The sequence below is a fragment of the Lepidochelys olivacea genome (genome assembly GCF_965140295.1).
Source record: "Lepidochelys olivacea isolate rLepOli2 genome assembly, chromosome: 7".
Lineage (NCBI taxonomy): Eukaryota > Metazoa > Chordata > Testudines > Cheloniidae > Lepidochelys > Lepidochelys olivacea.
This window is the reverse complement of record NC_140417.1, coordinates 14,895,594-14,918,438: the sequence shown is the minus strand read 5'-3', so window position 1 is coordinate 14,918,438 and position 22,845 is coordinate 14,895,594. Positions and strand designations below refer to the sequence as shown.

Below are 22,845 nucleotides of genomic sequence, written 5' to 3'. Positions count from 1 at the left end.
AATCCAGTGAATGAGGAGGCCACATCTGTCTAGTATGAGCATTAGTATTAGTATTCAGCGCATGAGGACATTCAATAAAGATATATACCTGGCTTCTTTTCCTGGTCTCAGCAAAATGAATGAGGGTTTTGCCATTAAGTTTCAGTGGGAGCAGGATTGAGATACTACTATTCTTAACCAAGAACTCAAGACGTTGTTACCCATAAAAACTTTATAGATTATAAACTCTATTGGGCAGAGACCATCTTTCTGTTGAGTGTTTGTAGAGTGCTTAGCACAATGGATCTCTAGGCACTCTTGCAATTCAAATTAATAATTATATAGCTGCCACTGATAAGTAGATAACATTGCCATACTATTCAGTATACACCTAGACTATAGAGTGCCTAGATGGACAAAGCTGTTCAGTTCCAAAAACGACTGAAAAGTTCTGAAGGTGTATAATGAAGCTCCAGCAAATACAAATGATTTACAAGAAGCTTGGGAAATGAGCTATGTGCTTTATGTCCACTCTTGGAGGCCATTTCTTCCTTGGCCTTTCGGCTGAGATGTCAAGATGGGCTACTGGTAACATAGACATCTGTGTACCATGACTGAAACCATTAACTCATTCTCTACAGGCTCAACCAGCAGGTCACCACACAGCAGGCGTATTGCCGTAGACGAGGGCATTTGGTGGACCACCTCGCATGTGGAAGAGGTAAGGAGAGAGAAGGCCAGGAGTAGCTAGTGGTCCAACAGTACATATTGAGAAGAGAGTAACCTGCTTCACAGTATTTTAAAACACACACAAAATGCCAACACTGTGTTTTTACAATGTTTTAATATACTTCTGGTGTCTGATGGGAAAAACGTGATAATTTGGGGCTCAAGGGTGTAAATGCTTACTAGCTGGTGTTTTCATAGAACATACTTTACCACTGACTACTTACTTTGGGATTCTAAACAAATAGCAGGTAGGCCTTGGAGGGTGTTAATTTGCTTTTCACCTGAAAACTTTGTCTAAAATGCTGTTGTTTCAAAATGTGCTGGGGAGGATCTGCACAGATCTCCCCGTTCATTCTTTTTTTTTTTTTTTAGGACTGTCAAGCGATTATAAAAATTTATCGCTATTAATCATGCAATTAATTGCACTGTTTAATACCATACCATTTATTTAAATATTTTTGGATGTTTACTACATACATTGATCTCAATTACAACACAGAACACAAAGTGTATAGTGCTCACTTTATATTTTTATTACAAATATTTGTGCTGTAAAAAACAAAAGAAATAGTATTTTTCAATTCATACAAGGACTGTAATGCAATCTCTTTGTCATGAAAGTTGAACTTACAAATGTAGAATTATGTATGTAACCCACACACCTTCTGTGTGTGGTGTTCTGTCCCATCTAGTAGCACCAAGACCACTTAGAGAGAGAGAGAGATTATGAGTCTGCTCTACAGCCTTAGCTAACAGCCAATTGGCTTTTAGCTCATACAGTAGAGGATTGTGCACTGAGGTCCAGATTCGATTCTGCCTGACAACAACTGGGATCTGTCGGTGTTTAACTGCATTAAAAATAAAACAGTGTAAAACTTTAGAGCCTACAAGTCCATTCAGTCCTACTTCTTGTTCAGCCAGTCACTCAGACAAACAAGTTTGTTTACATTTGCAGGAGATAGTTTACGTCGCTTGAAAGTGAGAATAGACATTCGCATGGCACTGTTGTAGCTAGTGTCGCAAGATATTTACGTGCCAGATGCACTGAAGATTCATATGTCCCTTCATCTTCAACCACCATTCCAGAGGACATACGACATACATCCATGCTGATGGTGGGTTCTGCTGGATAACGATCCAAAGCACTGTGGACCGACGCATGTTCATTTTCATTATCTGAGTCAGATGCTACCAGCAGAAGGTTGATTTTCTTTTTTGGTGGTTTGGGTTCCGTAGTTTCTGCATCAGAGTGTTGCTCTTTTAAGACTTCTGAAAGCAAGCTCTACACCTCGTCCCTCTCAGATTTTGGAAAGCACTTCAGATTCTTAAACCTTGGGTCGAGTGCTATAGCTATCTTTAGAAATCTCACATTGGTATCTTCTTTGCTTCTTCTAAAATCTGCAGTGAAAGTGTTCTTAAAATGAATATGTGCTGGGTCATCATCCGAGACTGCTATAATATGAAATACATGGCAGAATGCAGATAAAACAGAGCAGGAGACATACTATTCTTCCGCAAGGAATTCAGTCAAAATTTAATTAACTTTTTTTTTTTTTTAATGAGCGTCATCAGCATGGAAGCATATCCTCCGGAATGGTGGCCAAAGCATGAAGGGGCATAGGAATGTTTAGCATATCTGGCATGTAAATACCTTGCAATGCCGGCTACAAAAGTGCCACATGAACATCTGTTCTCACTTTCAGGTGACATTGTAAATAAGAAGCGGGCAGCATTATCTCCCGCAAATGTAAACAAACTTGTTTCTTAGCAATTTGCTGAATAAGAAGTGGAACTGAGTGGACTTGTAGGCTCTACAATTTTACATTATTTTATTTTTGAGTGTAGTTATATAACCAAAAACAATCTACATTTGTAAGTTGCACTTTCATGATAGATTGCATTATCATACTTGAATGAGGTGAATTAAAAAATACAATTTCTTTTATCATTTTTACAGTGCAAATATTTGAAATTAAAATAGTAATATAAAGTGAGCACTGTACACTTTGTATTCAATATTGTAATTTAAATCAATATATTAGAAAATGTAGAAAAACATCCACAAATATTTAATAAATTTCAGTTGGTATTCTATAGTTTAACCATGCGATTAAAATTGAGATTAATCTCAATTTTTTAATTTGCGGTTAATTTTAATTTTTTTAGTTAATCGTGTGTGTTAACTGTAATTAATCAACAGCCCTAATTTTTTTCCCTCATCTCTTCATTGTACCCACACAATCATTCTACTATTTTCAGGCTAGCTATGGGGCTGCTAAAAAGCCATGAGATGGTATTTAGTACCCCATCTAACTCCAACTGAAGCCAGTTGAAAGATTCTCATTAACTTCAGTGGGAATTGGCTGGGCCCTCTTTCATCACCAATCTGTGCTTGCCATATCCAAATGCCAGTCTTGTAGCTAATCACATGTTTTCCTTCAATCACTTTTATTTTGTTCACATAAGCTGATACAGTGTATTTATCTCAGTCTTACTTACTACTATGGACCAAGGTTCAGAAAGAGCTAGCGTACTTGAGCCAGACTATCTGATGTGGAATGTAGAGCTATTTTGGAAAATTTCAAATTTTGAAATTTCAGAAAAAGGGGCCACTTTTTTTCAGATTTTGTTGAAAGAAAAATTCAATTCCAAATCTTGAATTTGTAAAATGTGGAACTTGCACAAAAAAGTGCCCCTTTTTTCAGCCAGCTCTAATCAATACAAAGTTTGTGGTGTTAGCTAGCTATGCCACTTTAAATATCTTAATACATTTGTCCTGGGTGATAATATCTGCAGTATATTTTGTTATTGCTTCACCAGTGTAAATTTCACATTAGAAAATATTGCTGACACTCCAGTGGGAGGTCAGTTTTAACCTCATCCTGACTGATTTTAATATGAGGTACAAAACTGAGTCTCTTTTAACAACTGTGAACTAAGTTCACAGACAGCTGCAGCGGCACAGGGGGATAGCAAACAGAGCTGTAAACAGGGGAGTTTGAGTGGGAGTTTGTAAGGGGAGTTTGTTTTGTGGTGCTTGTTTTTTGCTGTGGGTGGTGGTGTTTTGGTGTGGTTTGTGTTTCCCAGATTAACAGGATTTAGGTGGGAAGACAATGATAGATACCGAGGCAGCTGTGGGAGTGACCCATGTAGTGGAAGACACAATGAGGATGACTGGATGTGGAAGCTGTGGTATGTACATGATCCTGGAGGGGGCACCTGGTAAGAGTTTTGTCTGTATGAAATGTCGTCTGATAGAGCTGATGGAGGAAAAGATCCGAGGTTTGGAGATGCAGGTGGAAAGTCTGGTTGAGTTTAGGAAGGAGTCTGAGCAGATTATGTAGCAAAGACATGAGGTATCTGAAGGGAAAAGCTCAGACTTGCAGGGGGAATCAGGGCTGGGGAATTCTGAGGGGAGACTGGGTGAGGAAAGTGGTCAGTGGAAGCATATGACTAAAAGAACCAGGCAGAGGAAAAGATGGGCTAGTGAAGGAGAAATAGAGCTCAAGAATAGGTTTGCAGAGTTGGAAAACGAAGAAGGGGCTCAGCAGGTAGTCACTGAAGGTGGAAGGGCAAGGAAGAAGAGAAGAGCGACTAGTTCTATAGGAAAAGGGGAAGAGTTAATGGAGATTGCACCAAATATGAGCCCCAGGAGCATACAGGATGGGTTAAGGAGGATTACAAGGGAGAATAGGAATGGAAAGAATTTATTATAGCCAGAGGGAACAGGGGATAGACTGGAAAATAGCACCATCACTAGGAAAAGGCAGGTCTATGTGATTGGGGACTCTCTTTACTGAGAAGAATAGAGAGCTCTGTAACCAGAGCTGATCCAGAGAATCCAGAGAGGGTGTGCTGTCTTCCAGGTGCTAAGATACGGGATGTAGACTTGAGGTTGAAAAGGATTCTAAAGGGAGCAGGAAAGAATCCCCTAATTATCCTTCATGTGGGAACAAATGATACGGCTAGATTCTTGCTGGAAAGTATTAAGGGAGACTATGCTAGGCTGGGGAAGACGCTTAAGGAAATCGAGGCTCAGGTGATCTTTAGTGGGATTCTGCCAGTTCCTAGAGAAGAGCAACAAAGGTGTGACAAGATTATGACTATTAACAGATGGCTTAGGCAGTGGTGCTGTAAGGAGGGCTTTGGGATATATGGCCACTGGGAGGCATTCATGGACAGAGGACAGTTCTTTCGGGATGGACTTCCCGAGGGAAGGAAATAGACTTCTAGGATGGAGGCTGGCACAACTGATTAAGAGAGCTTTAAACTAGGAATTTGGGGGAGATGGTTGGGAGATGTCCAGGTAATCTCCACGCCAGATTTTAGCATTGAGAGGGAAGAAAACGAAGTAAGAGAGGATACAGCCGTGGGTAGGAGAATGTATGTAAGGAGAAAGAGCAGTGTAGATACCAGTCTAATAGGTGATACTGGCTGTAGAATGACCGTGCCTAATAGGGTACAGAATGTGAGTGAGGCCAAACAGCAAAAATTAAGATGCGAGGAGCCTAGGTAACAAAATGGAGGAACTAGAGCTACTGGTGCAGGAAGTGAAACCAGATATTATAGGGATAACAGAAACATGGTGGAATAGCAGTCATGACTGGACTACAGGTATTGAGGGGTATGTGCTGTTTAGGAAAGACCGAAATAAAGGTAAAGGTGGTGGAGTAGCATTGTATAGCAGTGATGAGGTAGAATGTAAAGAAATAAGAAGCAATGAAATGGATATGACAGAGTCCGTCTGGGCAAAAATTACATTGGGGAAGAAAACTATTAGAGCCTCCCCTGGGATAGTGCTTGGGGTGTGCTATAGACCGCCGGGATCTAATTTGGGTATGGATAGAGCCCTTTTTAATGTTTTTAATAAAGTAAATACTAATGGAAACTGTGTGATCATGGGAGACTTTAACTTCCCAGATATAGACTGGAGGACGAGTGCTAGTAATAATAATAGGGCTCAGATTTTCCTAGATGCGATAGCTCATGGATTCCTTCATCAAGTAGTTGCTGAACCAACTAGAGGGGATGCCATTTTAGATTTGGTTTTGGTGAGTAGTGAGGACCTCATAGAAGAAACGGTTGTAGGGGATAGTCATGGCTCACGTGATCATGAGCTAATTCAGTTCAAACTGAACGGAAGGATTAACAAAAATAAATCTGCAATTACGGTTTTTGATTTCAAAAGGGCTGACTTTCAGAAATTAAGGAAATTAGTTAGGGAAGTGGATTGAACTGAAGAATTTATAGATCTAAAGGTAGAGGAGGCCTGGGATTATTTTAAATCAAAGCTGCAGAAGCTATCGGAAGCCTGCATCCCAAGAAAGGGGAAAAAAATTCATAGGCAGGAGTTGTAGACCAAGCTAGATGAGCAAGCATCTCAGAGAGGTGATTAAGAAAAAGGAGAAAGAATACAGGGAGTGGAAGAAGGGAGGGATCAGCAAGGAAAGCTACCTTATTGAGGTCAGAACATGTAGGGATAAAGTGAGACAGGCTAAAAATCAAGTAGAGTTGGACCTTGCAAAGGGAATTAAAACCAATAGTAAAAGGTTCTATAGTCATATAAATAAGAAGAAAACAAAAAAAGAAGTGGGACCGCTAAACACTGAGGATGGAGTGGAGGTCAAGGAAAATCTAGGCATGGCCCAATATCTAAACAAATACTTTGCCTCAGTCTTTAATAAGCCTAAAGAGGATCTTAGGGATAATGGTAGCATGACAAATGGGAATGAGGATATGGAGGTAGACATTACCATATTTGAGGTAGAAGCGAAACTCAAACAGCTCAATGGGACTAAATCGGGGGGCCCAGATAATCTTCATCCAAGAATATTAAAGGAATTGGCACATGAAATTGCAAGCCCATTAGCAAGAATTTTTAATGAATCTGTAAACTCAGGGGTTGTACCGTATGATTGGAGAATTGCTAACATAGTTCCTATTTTTAAGACAGGGGAAAAAAGTGATCCGGGTAATTATAGGCCTGTTAGTTTGACATCTGTAGTATGCAAGGTCTTGGAAAAAAATTTGAAGGAGAAGGTAGTTAAGGACATTGAGGTCAATGGTAAATGGGACAAAATACAACATGGTTTTATAAAAGGTAGATCGTGCCAAACCAACCTGATTTCCTTCTTTGAGAAAGTAACAGATTTTGAAGACAAAGGAAATGCAGTGGATCTAATTTACCTAGATTTTAGTAAGGCATTTGATACCGTGCCACATGGGGAATTAGTTAAATTGGATAAGATGGGGATCAATAGGAAAATTGAAAGGTGGATAAGGAATTGGTTAAAGGGGAGACTACAACGGGTCCTACTGAAAGGTGAACTGTCAGGCGGGAGGGAGGTTACCAGTGGAGTTCCTCAAGGATCGGTTTTGGGACCAATCTTATTTAATCTTTTTATTACTGACCTTGGCACAAAAAGCGGGAGTGTGCTAATAAAGTTTGCAGATGATACAAAGCTGGGAGGCATTGCCAATCTAGAGAAGGACTGGGATATCATATAGGAGGATCTGGATGACCTTGTAAACTGGAGTAATAGTAATAGGATGAAATTTAATAGTGAGAAGTGTAAGGTCATGCATTTAGGGATTAATAACAAGAATTTTAGTTATAAGCTAGGGACGCAACAATTAGAAGTAACGGAGGAGGAAAAGGACCTTGGAGTACTGGTTGATCATAGGATGACTATGAGCTGCCAATGTGATATGGCCGTGAAAAAAGCTAATGCGGTCTTGGGATGCATCAGGAGAGCTATTTCCAGTAGGGATAAGGAGGTTTTAGTACCATTATACAAGGCACTGGTGAGACCTCACCTGGAATACTGTGTGCAGTTCTGGTCTCCCATGTTTAAGAAGGATGAATTCAAACTGGAACAGGTACAGAGAAGGGCTACTCGGATGGTCTGAGGAATGGAAAACTTGTCTTATGAAAGGAGACTCAAGGAGCTTGGCTTGTTTAGCCTAACTAAAAGAAGGTTGAGGGGAGATATGATTGCTCTCTATAAATATATCAGAGGGATAAATACTGGAGAGGGAGAGGAATTATTTAAGCTCAGTACCAATGTGGACACAAGAACAAATGGATATAAACTGGCCACCAGGAAATTTAGACTAGAAATCAGACAGAGGTTTCTAACCATCAGAGGAGTGAAGTTTTGGAATAGCCTTCCAAAGGAAGCAGTGGGGGCAAAAGATCTATCTGGCTTTAAGATTAAACTCAATAAGTTTATGGAGGAGATGGTATGATGGGATAACATGGTTTTGGTAATTAAATATTCATGGTAAATAGGCCCAATGGCCTGTGATGGGATATTAGATGGGGTGGGATCCGAGTTACCCAGGAAAGAATTTTCTGTAGTATCTGGCTGATGAATCTTGCCCATATGCTCAGGGTTTAGCTGATCACCATATTTGGGGTCGGGAAGGAATTTTCCTCCAGGGCAGATTGGAAGAGGCCCTGGAGGTTTTTCACCTTCCTCTGTAGCATGGGGCATGGGTCACTTGCTGGAGGATTCTCTGCTCCTTGAAGTCTTTAAACTACAATTTGAGGACTTCAATAGCACAGATATAGGTGTGAGGTTTTTTGCAGGAGTGGTGGGTGAAATTCTGTGGCCTGCATTGTGCAGGAGGTCAGACTAGATGATCATAATGGTCCCTTCTGACCTAAATATCTATGAATCTATAAGTTGCATACAATAGAAATGACAGTGTGATTATAGCACAAGAAGTCCCTCTATTATATGGGTATGTCAAAACTCCTTTGTCACATGAATGACAATCAATGCCTGACTTCTTCTGAACATACTGTTATGTCAACAACTGTTTCCTCAGTTACTTAGAAGTGGAGTTGGGGGAAGGAAGTGGACCAGGTGACATGATGATAAATTCTCAACAGAAGGATTTTTTTGTCCATATATTTGTAAGGCACTGTGGCACCTCCATGTAAAATTTCATCTCAGTTCTTTGTGTGAGATTATTTAAATCCACATGTGTGTCTCACTTCTAATCCATCGCTATGAATAATGTATTGACAAACTGATGACTAGTGCACCTGTACTAGTTGAAGGGACAACGCAGAGAACCCAGCAAGTGTATGTGTTCTCTGAAGATTTTCACTGCAGTGAAAAGCATTCCATTCTGTATAAATAGTTGTGAGCCCTCTAATGGCACCCAACATCTTCTCTTTTAGCAGAGGCCAGGAACTGATCAGAGCAGCAGTATGTGTATGGCTTGGCCTTGCATGTTTGTATGCAGTTAGCAAATACAATTATCTGGCAACCAGCTCGGACCATGTGGCGTCTTCACTTTCTTGTTTTTGTGTAAAGACTAAGAGCAAAAGACACAACAAATCCAGCCTGCAGAGAAGGGGGCACCGCCTCTTCCCTGAAGTTCCTGTGGACTCTAAGGTAAAGCTAAAAGAAAAGGAGTACTTGTGGCACCTTAGAGACTAACCAATTTATTTGAGCATGCTCACTGAGAACCTTAATGTGCATATAGTTATGTTCTCTAATATAACAGTGATGCAGTATTGCTAAGGATGTCCACACCCTTATATCCCCACGGCGCCATTTCTTGGAATATTGTCTTAATTCTTACTCGGGCAAAACTCCCATTGAGTTTTGGGATCTTGATTTGATCCTCTAAGTGTGCCTGTAATATAAATAATACATCATAATAAGAGCAGTTTCTGTGCATTGAGGAGTGCCCACAGATATACAGGTGTTTCATAGAAATTATGTGGTGAAAGAGGATATTTTACATCTAAAGGGCAAGTAAAAGATATTGTCCAACTGGCAAAGCTAAAGCTTTCAGAATTAAAGGCTAGCGGGTCTTGAATCAAGTTCATGCTTTCCCCTTCCCTTACATTTGTAACCCTTTTTGTGCTTTTATTACCTAAGGACATCCTTACAAATTGTTTTTTGTACTATAGTATTCATTGTCTAAAATCTTATAGATAATAGGGAAAGCAGCTGGGAAATTAAGGAGTTATTTTAATTTCTGTTAATGAACTACAGCTTGCACAGCTGATAGTCTTCAGGGAAAGGAGAGAGAAAAAGTTCTTAGAAATCCACAGACTCTGTGCTTGCACTGAGCTGTGTTGTCATTGTACGTTTCAAGGGACAAACCTGAGAACATACAAGACTGTTACGAGTTCTGGGCAGAGAGTTACACAGGCAGGGTTTTGCAGTTCACAATACCAAGTTTTATGGCACCTATCAAATCCATGAACAATGCTAGATAGTCTTGAGCTCCATCTATTGCCACTTCATCTATTAACTATTTTCATAAATATAGAAATATATTTATAGAAATAAAGTATTCTTGTAACACTGTTTTTATAAATCCCACATAGGATTTCTAACAGATGAAGAGCCAAATTCTGTCCTCAGATACTTGTGCATAAAGACCACTGAAGTCAGCAGGACTGACACACAAGTTTTTGAAAGCAGAATTTAGCCCATATCAGCATTTTCTAAATTTAAAGGACTATTGGAAAAGCAGAACATGTGGCGGTTATTTTAGAAGATGGAATATATGGGAGCAACTTGGAAGAAGCTTGAAATCCAATTAGGGAAACTCACTTAAAGGTTTTGCATTAGCTCATTACAGGATGGCAGATGTAGGAGGTCTTCAAAGCAAAGAAATGTCTGTTAAATGAGGAAAGGCTGCATAGCTGTGTTTTTTGTGGTCATGTCTAAGAATTGAAATATTCTGGGACACAGTTACAGATAGACAGACAGACTCCTGAAATGAATCCCAGAAATTTGCTTTGGGGGATTAGATAGCCTCATATTTAATACAGCTGTCTTGAGCATCCGGTTATTTGTAGCTCAAGAAACAATTCTGATTTACTGGTCGCACAATGTGCCCGTAATTTGGGCCCATCTACAGGAATTTTGGTGAGAATGCTGCCAATGTGACAGTGGCAGGCTGAGATTGAAAGTGAGGATATTTCACTGCATTTTAATATTCAAAGGTTCTTTTTAATGTGGGGGCTTATATAAACAGTCTACAGAGGGAGACAGAGGCATTGCAAACTCCTCTGCACGCCTCTCAAGTCTGACCTGCAATGTCTATGCTGTTCCTGCAGGGCTGAACCCACACACTTTGCATTCACATCAATGGCCATACAGCCCAGTAAGCCAAATTCAGGGCTGCCTACTATGAGATCAATGGTGTTAAATCTAATTTGGCCCCTCACATTTCTGCACTGAGCTCAGATTGGCCTCTGCCCACAATGTTTATTGAATGTTTTGAATCCTACCTAAAGCTTATATTGTCCTTGCATGACTCCCATTTGTTTCAAATGAGGGGAGAAAGTACCCCTTAGATTCTATACGTGCCCTTTTATTAGAGGTTGATCAGGAATTATTACCTTTTAAAAAAAGCTATTTTTAGCACTGATGTGTGAATTTAGACAAATACAGTCCTTTTAAATCTCCTTGCTATAGTGAATAATTGTCTTAAAGGGAAAAATTGAGATTGTGTATCATTAGGAGAAGCATCATTATGATCTTTTGTGTTTATTTTGCCAATAAGCAGAAGTAGATTGAAAAATGAAATGTACAAATTAACTGGATGATTGTGCCATGATTGTCATCTGCCCCCCCTCCCCCTCGCTCTCTCTGAAGTTAGGGGAAGCAGCCACGCTGTCAATGTGACAGGCATGAGTAATAGCATGCAGCTGTGCCACCAAGTTTCTTATTGCCCACGCCAACCAGAGGAAATGAGAGAATTCTGACAAGGCCTTGCACTTTTCAAAAACTGTGAAGGGAATAAGCAAGAAAATTAAACTAGTGTCAGAATGAAACCTGGCCCAACTGAAGTCAGTGGGAGTGTTTTTCCATTGACTTCAATGGAGCAGGTATTTCATCCCTGGGACCTGTCTGAGAAGGAGCGCTATTTCCATTTCAGTCTTGGGAGCCCAGTCTCACAATCCTTCCATGGGAGTTTTGCCTGAGTAAGGATGGCAGAATCAGATCTCTTTACCTCTGTGCTAAACTCCAACTGACCTCAGCAGGAGTTTTGAATGTGGATCAAGCGTAGTTTATGAGACTTAATCATCTACAAAGCTTATAAATGCAACTGAAGATCATTTGTCATTTAATGAGCATGGAGCTCCAATTTAAAACAATGGGAGCTCACACATGGAATAGGTATGGCATCAGGAGACAAACAGGTAATCCATATGTTAGCTGATATGGCCCCTGACCTGCCAGTGACTCTTGTGCACGGCCTCAGAGAGAATTTATTGAGGCATCTGGCAAGAGTAATCTGCCCTGAGATGTTAGAGGGAAGAAAGGAGGAAATATAAAGAGGGAGTGCAGGATGTGGAACTGGTGTTGTCCAAAATCTGAACACGTTACTGCGGCTTTTGCAGCATGAATGTTTGCTCCTATGGGTAGTAGTGATGCCACTGTCTCAGGGCCAGCCTTAGGGAAAATAGCACCCTGGGCAAACTTGTATTTTGGCACCCCTGCTCCCCGCTGCTGCTCCCTTCTGCGGCCTCGCACCCCAGGCCCACCCTGCTTCTTGCCTCTCAATTATAGTGCCCCCCTGACCACGACACCCTGAATGGTCACCCATGTCGCCCACTCATAAGGCCAGCCCTGCACTTTCTCCTGCCCAAAGTTGGCCCCATGCTATTAAGACTACTTAAATGAGTTGCTCTGCTGAAGCTGCTTAAATCTAGAATATTGGTTAAATCCACAAGCTCTGTGATTCCTTTGACAGATTTGTGATTCCTCTTTAAAAGATATTCCCATGGAACCTCAAACGGCATAGAGACAATGTTTATCTAATTAAAGAGTTTAATGAACAAAAATGAAAAGTGTTCTGCTTTGCTAATGGATTTTTCATTTGAAGAATGCAGTGATATCGAGAGGTGGTAGCCACTCCAGAGTTAAGGTTACAGCTGACTTTTCATTATAAGTCCAACTGCAGCATCCCCTTCTGAAATTAGTGGTCTCCAAAGTGATATATTACTTCTGGGGTCTAGGTAGAATTTGTCTAAAAAATTTGATGTGACTTGGACAAGGGCTTTACATATTATGATGCCCTAAGTATCCACACACATTTAATTTTCCAACAGAAAATAGAAAAAAGAGAGACAAAACCTCGTTTCCAGGATGCCCTATCTGAGATTTAGAGCCCAAATGGGGTTAGGGCTGTAGCTTAGGGGATAGTGATCTGGGAGGCCTCTGAGACCCTCCAAAGGCTCTGGATTTGGTCCACTACACTGCTAAAACCGAAAGAGGAGAAGCGGGGAGGTCTGTGGACCAGAAAGGTTTGCCATTGGATTGCTGGATTTACCCACACAGAACTCTGTTCCTGTGCACATCTGGTTTCCACAGAAAACAAGCTGTCCTTCTAAGGATCTTAGGAGGTGTTTGTTAGTGAGGTACCTCTCCCACATTCATCAGGAATCCCCCCCCTCCTCCTCCAGCCTCCTTCAAGTTCCAGTCCAATTTGGGACAATTTAAAAGCAAATAAGGAAATCCCCACACAAAGTTGTTTTATTTTAAAGTGAAATAAAGTTGCAGAAATATATTAGAGAACTCAGAGGGTACTTTTAAAAAATAACATTAGACCTAAAAACCAAAAAAAATTAGAAACTTAGGAAATTCAGACTTCAGGCTAAAGCTTAAAAAACCCAGACTATTGAAAGCAAGGAAATTCACACTTCAGGTAGCTCAACTACCTTAACTCGGCTCCCTGCAGATCCCAGCATACCATCTGTTGTTTGTGTGCAGAGTATTGAAAATGTGCGCCACAGAACATTAGTTTTATAATGTGCTTCCTACATCTGTGGGCTTATTAGGTTTGTACATGGAGTAATATTAGTTCCTGTGTCTAATGACACTAATAATTGGCAGCCACAAAGAATCAGACAATCTGATAGTATATTGTTTAATCAGAGGGTTGTAAAATTCTTGAATGTGTATTGTATAGAATCATAAAACAGGTCATAAGGCAAGGTAGTGTGACTTTCCAGTGGTTTCAGGGCATTGCTGGGGGGGAGGGGCAATGTGAATTCCCATACTTTCAAAGGTTTGGCTTTTTTGTTACCTTAACTCTGAATTTCCTAAGGTTCTAACATACATTTTTAAAAGGAACTCTACTATTCTTGCAAACTAACACACACACAATTATGTGCCTGCAACCTTCAATTCACCTTCAGTTTCATGTGGAAATTCCATACGCTTATTAGGGTATGTCTACACTACAAAATTAGGTCGAATTTATAGAAATCGGTTTTTTAGCAATCATTTTTATATATTCGAGTGTGTGTGTCCCCACAGAAAATGCTCTAAGTGCATTAACTCGGCAGAGTGCTTCCACAGTAACGAGGCAAGTGTCGACTTCCGGAGTGTTGCACTGTGGGTAGCTATCCCACAGTTCCCGCAGTCTCCACTGCCCATTGGAATTCTGGGATGAGATCCCAATGCCTGATGGGGCTAAAACATCGTCGCGGGTGGTTCTGGGTATATATCGTCAGGCCCCCGTTCCCTCCTTCCCTCCGTGAAAGCAGCAGCAGACAATCGTTTCGCGCCTTTTTTCTTGAGTTACCTGTGCAGACGCCATACCACGGCAAGCATGGAGCCCGCTCAGGTAACCGTCACCGTATGTCTCCTGCGTGCTGGCAGATGTGGTACTGCATTGCTACACAGCAGCAGCAACCCATTGCCTTGTGGCAGCAGACAGTACAGTAGGACTCGTAGCTGTCATTGTCATGTCCGAGGTGCTCCTGGCCACATCAGCCAGGAGCGCCTGGGCAGACATGGGCGCAGGGACTAAATTTGGAGTGACTTGACCAGGTCATTCTCTTTAGTCCTGCAGTCAGTCCTATTGAACCATCTTATGGTGAGCAGGCAGGCGATACGGATTGCTAGCAGTCCTACCGTACCATCTTCTGCCAGGCAGGCAAGAGATGAGGATGGCTCGCAGTCCTACTGCACCATCTTCTGCCGAGCAGCCATGAGATGTGGATGGCTTGCAGTCCTTCTGCACCGTCTGCTGCCAGCCAAAGATGTAAAAGATAGATGGAGTGGATCAAAACAAGAAATAGACCAGATTTGTTTTGTACTCATTTGCTTCCCCCTCTCCCCCGTCTAGGGATTTCATTCCTCTAGGTCACACTGCAGTCACTCACAGAGAAGGTGCAGCGAGGTAAATCTAGCCATATATCAATCAGAGGCCAGACCAACTTGCTTGTTTCAATAAGAGCAATTACTTAGGTGCACCATTTCTTATTGGAACCCTCCGTGAAGTTCTGCCTGAAATACTCCTTGATGTAAAGCCACCCCCTTTGTGGATTTTAATTCCCTGTAAGCCAACCCTGTAAGCCATGTCATCAGTCACCCCTCCCTCCATCAGAGCAATGGCAGACAATCGTTCCGCGCCTTTTTTCTGTGTGGACGCCATACCAAGGCAAGCATGGAGGCCGCTCAGCTCACTTTGGCAATTAGGAGCACATTCAACACCACACGCATTATCCAGCAGTATATGCAGCACCAGAACCTGGCAGAGCGATACCGGGCGAGGAGGCGATGTCAGCGCGGTCACGTAAGTGATCAGGACATGGACACAGATTTCTCTGAAAGCATGGGCCCTGGCAATGCATGCATCATGGTGCTAATGGGGCAGGTTCATGCTGTGGAATGCCGATTCTGGGCTCTGGAAACAAGCTATGGTGGGACCGCATAGTGTTGCAGGTCTGGGACGATTCCCAGTGGCTGCGAAACTTTCGCATGCGTAAGGGCACTTTCATGGAACTTTGTGACTTGCTTTCCCCTGCCCTGAAGCACATGAATACCAAGATGAGAGCAGCCCTCACAGTTGAGAAGCGAGTGGCGATAGCCCTGTGGAAGCTTGCAACGCCAGACAGCTACCGGTCAGTTGGGAATCAATTTGGAGTGGGCAAATCTACTGTGGGGGCTGCTGTGATGCAAGTAGCCCACGCAATCAAAGATCTGCTGATATCAAGGGTAGTGACCCTGGGAAATGTGCAGGTCATAGTGGATGGCTTTGCTGCAATGGGATTCCCTAACTGTGGTGGGGCCACAGACGGAACCCATATCCCTATCTTAGCACCGGAGCACCAAGCCGGTGAGTACATAAACCGCAAGGGGTACTTTTCAATAGTGCTGCAAGCTCTGGTGGATCACAAGGGACGTTTCACCAACATCAACGTGGGATGGCCGGGAAAGGTACATGACGCTCGCCTCTTCAGGAACTCTGGTCTGTTTCAAAAGCTGCAGAAAGGGACTTTATTCCGAGACCAGAAAATAACTGTTGGGGATGTTTAAAAGTCTATAGTTATCCTTGGGGACCCAGCCTACCCCTTAATGCCATGGCTCATGAAGCCGTACACAGGCAGCCTGGACAGTAGTCAGGAGCTGTTCAACTACAGGCTGAGCAAGTGCAGAATGGTGGTAGAATGTGCATTTGCACGTTTAAAGGCGCGCTGGCGCAGTTTACTGACTCGCTTAGACCTCAGCGAAACCAATATCCCCTCTGTTATTACTGCTTGCTGTGCGCTCCACAATATTTGTGAGAGTAAGGGGGAGACGTTTATGGCGGGGTGGGAGGTTGAGGCAAATCGCCTGGCTGCTGGTTACGCGCAGCCAGACACCAGGGCGGTTAGAAGAGCACAGGAGGGCACGGTACGCATCAGAGAAGCTTTGAAAACCAGTTTCATGACTGGCCAGGCTTCTGTTTGTTTTTCCTTGATGAAACCGCCCGCCCCTTGGTTCACTCTACTTTCCTGCAAGCTAACCACCCTCCCCTCCTCCCTTTAATCATTGCTTGCAGAGGCAATAAAGTCATTGTTGCTTCACATTCATGCATTCTTTATTCATTCATCACACAAATAGGGGGATGACTACCAAGGTAGCCCAGGAGGGGTGGTGGAGGAGGGAAGGAAAATGCCACACAGCACTTTAAAAGTTTACAACTTTAAAATTTATTGAATGCCAGCCTTCTGTTTTTTGGGCAATCCTCTGTGGTGGAGTGGCTGGTTGGCCGGAGGCCCCCCTACCGCGTTCTTGGGCCTCTGGGTGTGGAGGCTATGGAACTTGGGGAGGAGGGCGGTTGGTTACACAGGGGCTGTAGCGGCAGTCTGTGCTCCAGCTGCCTTTGCTGCAGCTCAACCATACACTGGAGCATGCTGGTTTGATCCTCCAGCAGCCTCAGCATTGAATCCTGCCTTCTCTCATCACGCTGCCGCCACATTTGAGCTTCAGCCCTCTCTTCAGCCCGCCACTTACTCTCTTCAGCCCGCCACCTCTCCTCCCGGTCATTTTGTGCTTTCCTGCACTCTGACATTATTTGCCTCCACACATTCGTCTGTGCTCTGTCAGTGTGGGAGGACAGCATGAACTCAGAGAACATTTCATCACAAGTGTGTTTTTTTTTCTTTCTAATCTTCACTAGCCTCTGGGAAGGAGAAGATCCTTTGATCATTGAAACACATGCAGCTGGTGGAGAAAAAAAAGGGACAGCGGTATTTAAAAAGACACATTTTATAAAACAGTGGCTACACTCTTTCAGGGTAAACCTTGCTGTTAACATTACATACATAGCACATGTGCTTTCGTTACAAGGTCGCATTTTGCCTCCCCCCACCGCGTGGCTATCCCCTCAACCCACCCCCCACCCCATGGCTAACAGCGGGGAACATTTCTGTTCAGCCACAGGCAAACAGCCCAGCAGGAACGGGCACCTCTGAGTGTCCCCTGAAGAAAAGCACCCTATTTCAACCAGGCGACCATGAATGATATCTCACTCTCCTGAGGATAACACAGAGAGATAAAGAACGGATGTTGTTTGAATGCCAGCAAACATACACTGCAATGCTTTGTTGTACAATGATTCCCGAGTACGTGTTACTGGCCTGGAGTGGTAAAGTGTCCTACCATGGAGGATGCAATAAGGCTGCCCTCCCCAGAAACCTTTTGCAAAGGCTTTGGGAGTACATCCAGGAGAGCCGCGAATGCCAGGGCAAATTAATCCTTTCACATGCTTGCTTTTAAACCATGTATAGTATTTTAAAAGGTACACTCACCGGAGGTCCCTTCTCTGCCTGCCGGGTCCAGGAGGCAGCCTTGGGTGGGCTCGGGGGGTACTGGCTCCAGGTCCAGGGTGAGAAACAGTTCCTGGCTGCTGGGAAAACCGGTTTCTCCGCTTGCTTGCTGTGACCTATCTACAACCTCCTCCTCATCATCATCTTCTTCATCCCCAAAACCTGCTTCCGTGTTGCCTCCATCTCCATTGAAGGAGTCAAACAACACGGCTGGGGTAGTGGTGGCTGAACCCCCTAAAATGGCGTGCAGCTCATCATAGAAGTGGCATGTTTGGGCTCTGACCCAGAGAAGCCGTTTGCTTCTCTGGTTTTCTGGTAGGCATGCCTCAGCTCCTTAAGTTTCATGCGGCACTGCTTCGGGTCCCTGTTATGGCCTCTGTCCTTCATGCCCTGGGAGATTTTGACTAAGGTTTTGGCATTTCGAAAACTGGAATGAAGTTCTGGTAGCACGGATTCCTCTTCCCGTACAGCGATCAGATCCCGTACCTCCCGTTCAGTCCATGCTGGAGCTCTTTTGTGATTCTGGGACTCCATCATGGTCACCTCTGCTGATGAGCTCTGCATGGTCACCTCTGCTGATGAGCTCTGCATGGTCACCTGCAGCTTGCCACGCTGGCCAAACAGGAAATGAGATTCAAAAGTTCGCGGTTCTTTTCCTGTCTACCTGGCCAGTGCATCTGAGTTGAGAGTGCTGTTCACAGCGGTCACAATGGAGCACTCTGGGATAGCTCCCGGAGGCCAATACCGTCAAATTGTGTCCACAGTACCCCAAATTCGACCCGGCAAGTCCGATTTAAGCGCTAATCCACTTGTCGGGGTGGAGTAAGGAAATCGATTTTAAGAGCCCTTTAAGTAAAAAAAAAGGGCTTCATCGTGTGGACGGGTGCAGGTTTACATCGATTTAACGCTGCTAAATTCGACCTACAGTCCTGGTGTAGACCAGGGCTAAGACATCCAGCAGGGAAAATGCCGTTAAACACAGTCTTTTTAGCCCCTCTTAGTTTGCCTTTAATATATTAAATAGCGGTCTTTGAATTTGGTAATGTGTGGTATCCACTATTAGCACAATGGATAAATTCTCCTCTTTTCCCTAGTAATGTGTTTTAGGCTCTTTGCAAAGAGTTTATAGCAAAAGGGTGGATGCATCTGTGGTACATCTTTATGTGAAAGGCAGAACTTTCATTTCATCCTCTTGCTTCCATAAAATGATTTAGTGTTAACGTAATTATTAGCATTCTCATTAAAAACAGTTTAGCTAAAAACCAAGACACATAGAGACATAGTGACTTCATCAAAGCAACTCAAATCCAGATAAAGCTAGCTTCCTAATTTGACTTCTGTGCTTTGAAATAAATCCTCAGAGCATCAATTATGGTATCTCCTGTAAAGCAATTACTATCAGCCTCCATCACTTTCCTTTACACATTTTAATTGAATTATTATTTCTACTTTAAAATGTAGGGTAAGGAGTTTTACAGTCCAAAAAAAGAACTAAAGCAGGCAACAAAGAAATTCAATATAAAAACAGAAATTGCTTTCTTTCAGAACCAGGTTGATTAGAGTTGTGTATAACTACACACACAGCAGGTGGAAGGAAGATTAACATTTCACTAATTCCTAGTGGTCATTACAGCAAGGAAATTTAATCCACAGAGTTCACAAGAACTGCAATTGCATGCTGGTATGTCTGATTTAAGAGAGAGCAAAAATCACACAATTTTTATATTTCAATATCTGGTTTCATTTGAATCTTTTCTGGCCTGGAGGCAGTACCTGTACACCCAGCATCCTCTGTTTAAATGAAAAATTCATTTTACTGATCATGAACATTTAACAAACACATTCACGATCTGCTTCTGCCTCCAGTGGGAGTGGAATCAGACCCTCAGCTAATGAAGCCTGTCGATAGGAAAAGTGTTTGTAGAGCAAGGATATTATTAATCCACCAGGAAGTCACTGATTCAGATCTATGCTATATCAGAGTAAATTCAGAGGAACTCCATTGATTTACATGGGTCCAAATGAGATCAGATTCTGGCCCACTGCTTCATAATCTGGCAAATAAATGAATAAATCCAACAACTAAAATCAAACACAAAAGGCATGAGAGTTCAGCTGGGGTCATCCACTGTCCCTACCAGAATCTCTAAACTCTGTGCCTCCTACCTCCACTTTTTATGAGCTACAGGTCCCCTACCAGTGAATCACTGGCTCTAAGTTGGTCCCAGGGTCCCTTGACAGCCAGAACTCAGACACATAGATCAATGGGATCTGTGCCTAAGCTGCAAATGGTTGCAAGGGTGTTGAATGCTCCCAGAAATTTTCCTTGTAGTTCTTTGGGCCAGCCTGAGCCTAGTTTTCCATTTTCCAGAGGCAAGACAAGAGGGAAGTGAAAGAATAGGAAGGAAAACATTGCTATCTCTAGAACTTACTGTGGAATGCTACTGAAGATGAGATGTGGGTATAGCCAGCAGCACTCTGCAAAATAAACTGCATACTGTTCACTTCACCTAGAACCAGACGTCCTGCTGCTGCATCTGCCTTAGAGGCCTTTGGTATAGACACATCAAAAAGATGAGCTAAAAGGAGCTGTGTTGGCAGGAAACATTAGTTCAGACATTATAAGAAAGCCATTGCTCTTGGCTATGCACACGGTATCATATTTGTAACTAATACAATGTGATCTCATAATGCAGCAGTGTCCTGTGTCAGTTTGGTTCTTCTCCTGAAGAAAAAAACCAGAAGCTAAGGACCAAATCCATCATCTTTCACACCAACTGCAGAAAGAAGGCCCCTGTACAGCAGGACTATTTGCAAAGAAGGGTTTCTGCCCCCTTCTCCAGCGTCTAGTCCACCTACTCAGCCAGGTGCTGAGACTGGATGTGCCGCTCTGGTAGATACCTACATGGTACCTCCCTCTGAGGTGTGATTTGGGAACAGTGAGGTTTCCATTCAAATACCTTGGCATTTTGCTTTGCTTGGTGTTGGTGTTGGGTTTTTTAATTAATAGTTTTAAAAACATTTAAAATAGAAAACAAAATGTGGGTAAAGATATTATGACTGGTATGTCATGGGGAAACTAGATTACAATAGCACGACAATAGGCCCAATTCTCTCCCTCCAGAAGTCAGCAGGAGTTTGTCACTAAGCTCAGTGGGAACAGAATTGGGCTCAGTACTAGTGTAGCCCATGTTACAACATCAGTGTAAGTCTACAGAAATGTTATTACATTACTAAGATGAAAGCCCAACAAAGAAATCAAAATCCACTACTCAGGTGTATACATTAAAAAAGTTAAATATGCTTTTACATGGATTATCTTCTCTCAGAAAGTCATGAATTAAAGAAAGTATCATCCCAACCACTAACTGAAGGGGTCAGGAAGACATTTCCCCTAGGAACACATTATTCCAGAACTGTTCATTTCAAAAGTTTCTTGCACTGTCCGCTGAAGCATCTGAGGTATTGTCCCACATATGGAGAAGGGACTATTTGGACCACCACTCTAATCCAATTTGGCAATTCCTGTCTTCCTAGATTCCAATGAGCTCTTAGACATGAGAGTCAGGGTGCTACACAGGTGTTTTCATCCCTTCCTTTCTATACCATGATAAATAAACTTTAAGATGTCTTAGGCATCATCTTTCCAAAATAAGCATGCCATGAGATGGCTGTTCCATAGATGCAGCTGTCCATTGAGCTGTTCATACTCTGCAGAATGGTTTCAGAATTGTGGCTTTTTGTCTATTGCTGGAGCCTGCTACAGTGTCCAAAATCCAAACGTGTTGCCTCATAACACTCCCCTCTTGATTTTGTCACCCCTGAGGTTGGAGCTGCTGCAGCCACTTATTCTTCTTTGAGCTGGAACCAAAGTGCACCAAGACATGAATGGGTGATTTGCTTTGGTCTTGGTCCAAGTATTAGTCTGGATCCTGTTTCCATTGACGTGAAATGGCATTAACTAAAATAGGTGTAGAACTGAGACCGTTAGTTGATTTTCTTTTTAATACTCTTAAGGCCAATAATTCATTCCTCTGGGCTATAAAATACATACACACAAAATTGTTTTAAAAATAAACAGAAGCAGATGGTATTGCAACTAAATTATGTTTGTATTGGAATAATTGAAGAACAAATAATATATCCCTGCAAAGAAAACAACTGACCATCAGACATATGTTTTACCTGTGTTTTATTAAGCAACAGGGGTTATTTACTAGAATAATTATTATAGTAATGGCAGTGATATAACCCTTGCTGTCTGTATTCAGACAAATATTCTCACTGGGCCTGAACCTCAGCTGGTGTACATTGGCATAGCTTTCTCGAAATCAATGGAGCTAAGCAGCTTTGTGCCCTTTGACTTGCATGAGTGAAGACTGGAAGCTTGCTCTTGAAATGTGAGAGTCAGACCCCAGGGGAAAATTGTGCAGGTCCCATCGCTTTCTGTTTTCCTAGGTTGCCTGTGCCATAAAGAAGCTGTTTTACCCCACTAATGGCCGATAAAATTGGTGGCTGAGATGAAATTATGGCTTCTGCTTCCCGGCTAACGAGGATGGACAAGAAGACTTGTGGTGTTCCATGAAGGAACTTGTGGGCAACTACTGAGCAAGATATCAGACCTGTCACTGGCTAAGATAAATACACAAAGAAAATTAAACAATAAACGAAGAGGTAAGTTGTTGGGTTTTTTTAAAATGTGTAGGAGTAAATCTGATGCTTTGATGATTATATTTTCAGACATGTGGCCTAGAGCTATTTCAGACTACCAATACTGACTTTTGGCTGACGATAACTGTTTAAATGCAAGAAACAGAATTTATTGCATGCAAACTAAATGAAACAGTCCTTAGGACAAGAAAAAACGGATTGCAGGTGCAAATAAGCATGAAATGAAATTCTGCTAATGAGTTTCCATTAGTAGCTAAATACATAATCAAATCATTTTTCACCCAACATACAACAGTGAGAAAATCAATTTATTCATCATAAGCATTACTGTGTGTCTTGACACTTTCAATATGGGTCTATAACTAGCTATGCTGAGCGAA

The 22,845-nt window shown here is 42.4% G+C and overlaps 2 long non-coding RNA genes across 2 annotated transcripts in view; one reads left to right on the top strand and one right to left on the bottom strand.

Moving 5' to 3' along the window:
- LOC311523479 overlaps positions 1 to 22,845 on the bottom strand; it is a 62,791-nt gene that overhangs the window by 13,871 nt on the left and 26,075 nt on the right. The gene's annotated exons all lie outside the window — the stretch shown is intronic.
- LOC311523476 overlaps positions 1 to 22,845 on the top strand; it is a 42,533-nt gene that overhangs the window by 5,983 nt on the left and 13,705 nt on the right. Inside the window, exon 3 of the long non-coding RNA XR_014712348.1 lies at positions 621 to 700. This is a non-coding gene — a long non-coding RNA (uncharacterized lncRNA). The remainder of the gene's footprint in view (positions 1 to 620; positions 701 to 22,845) is intronic.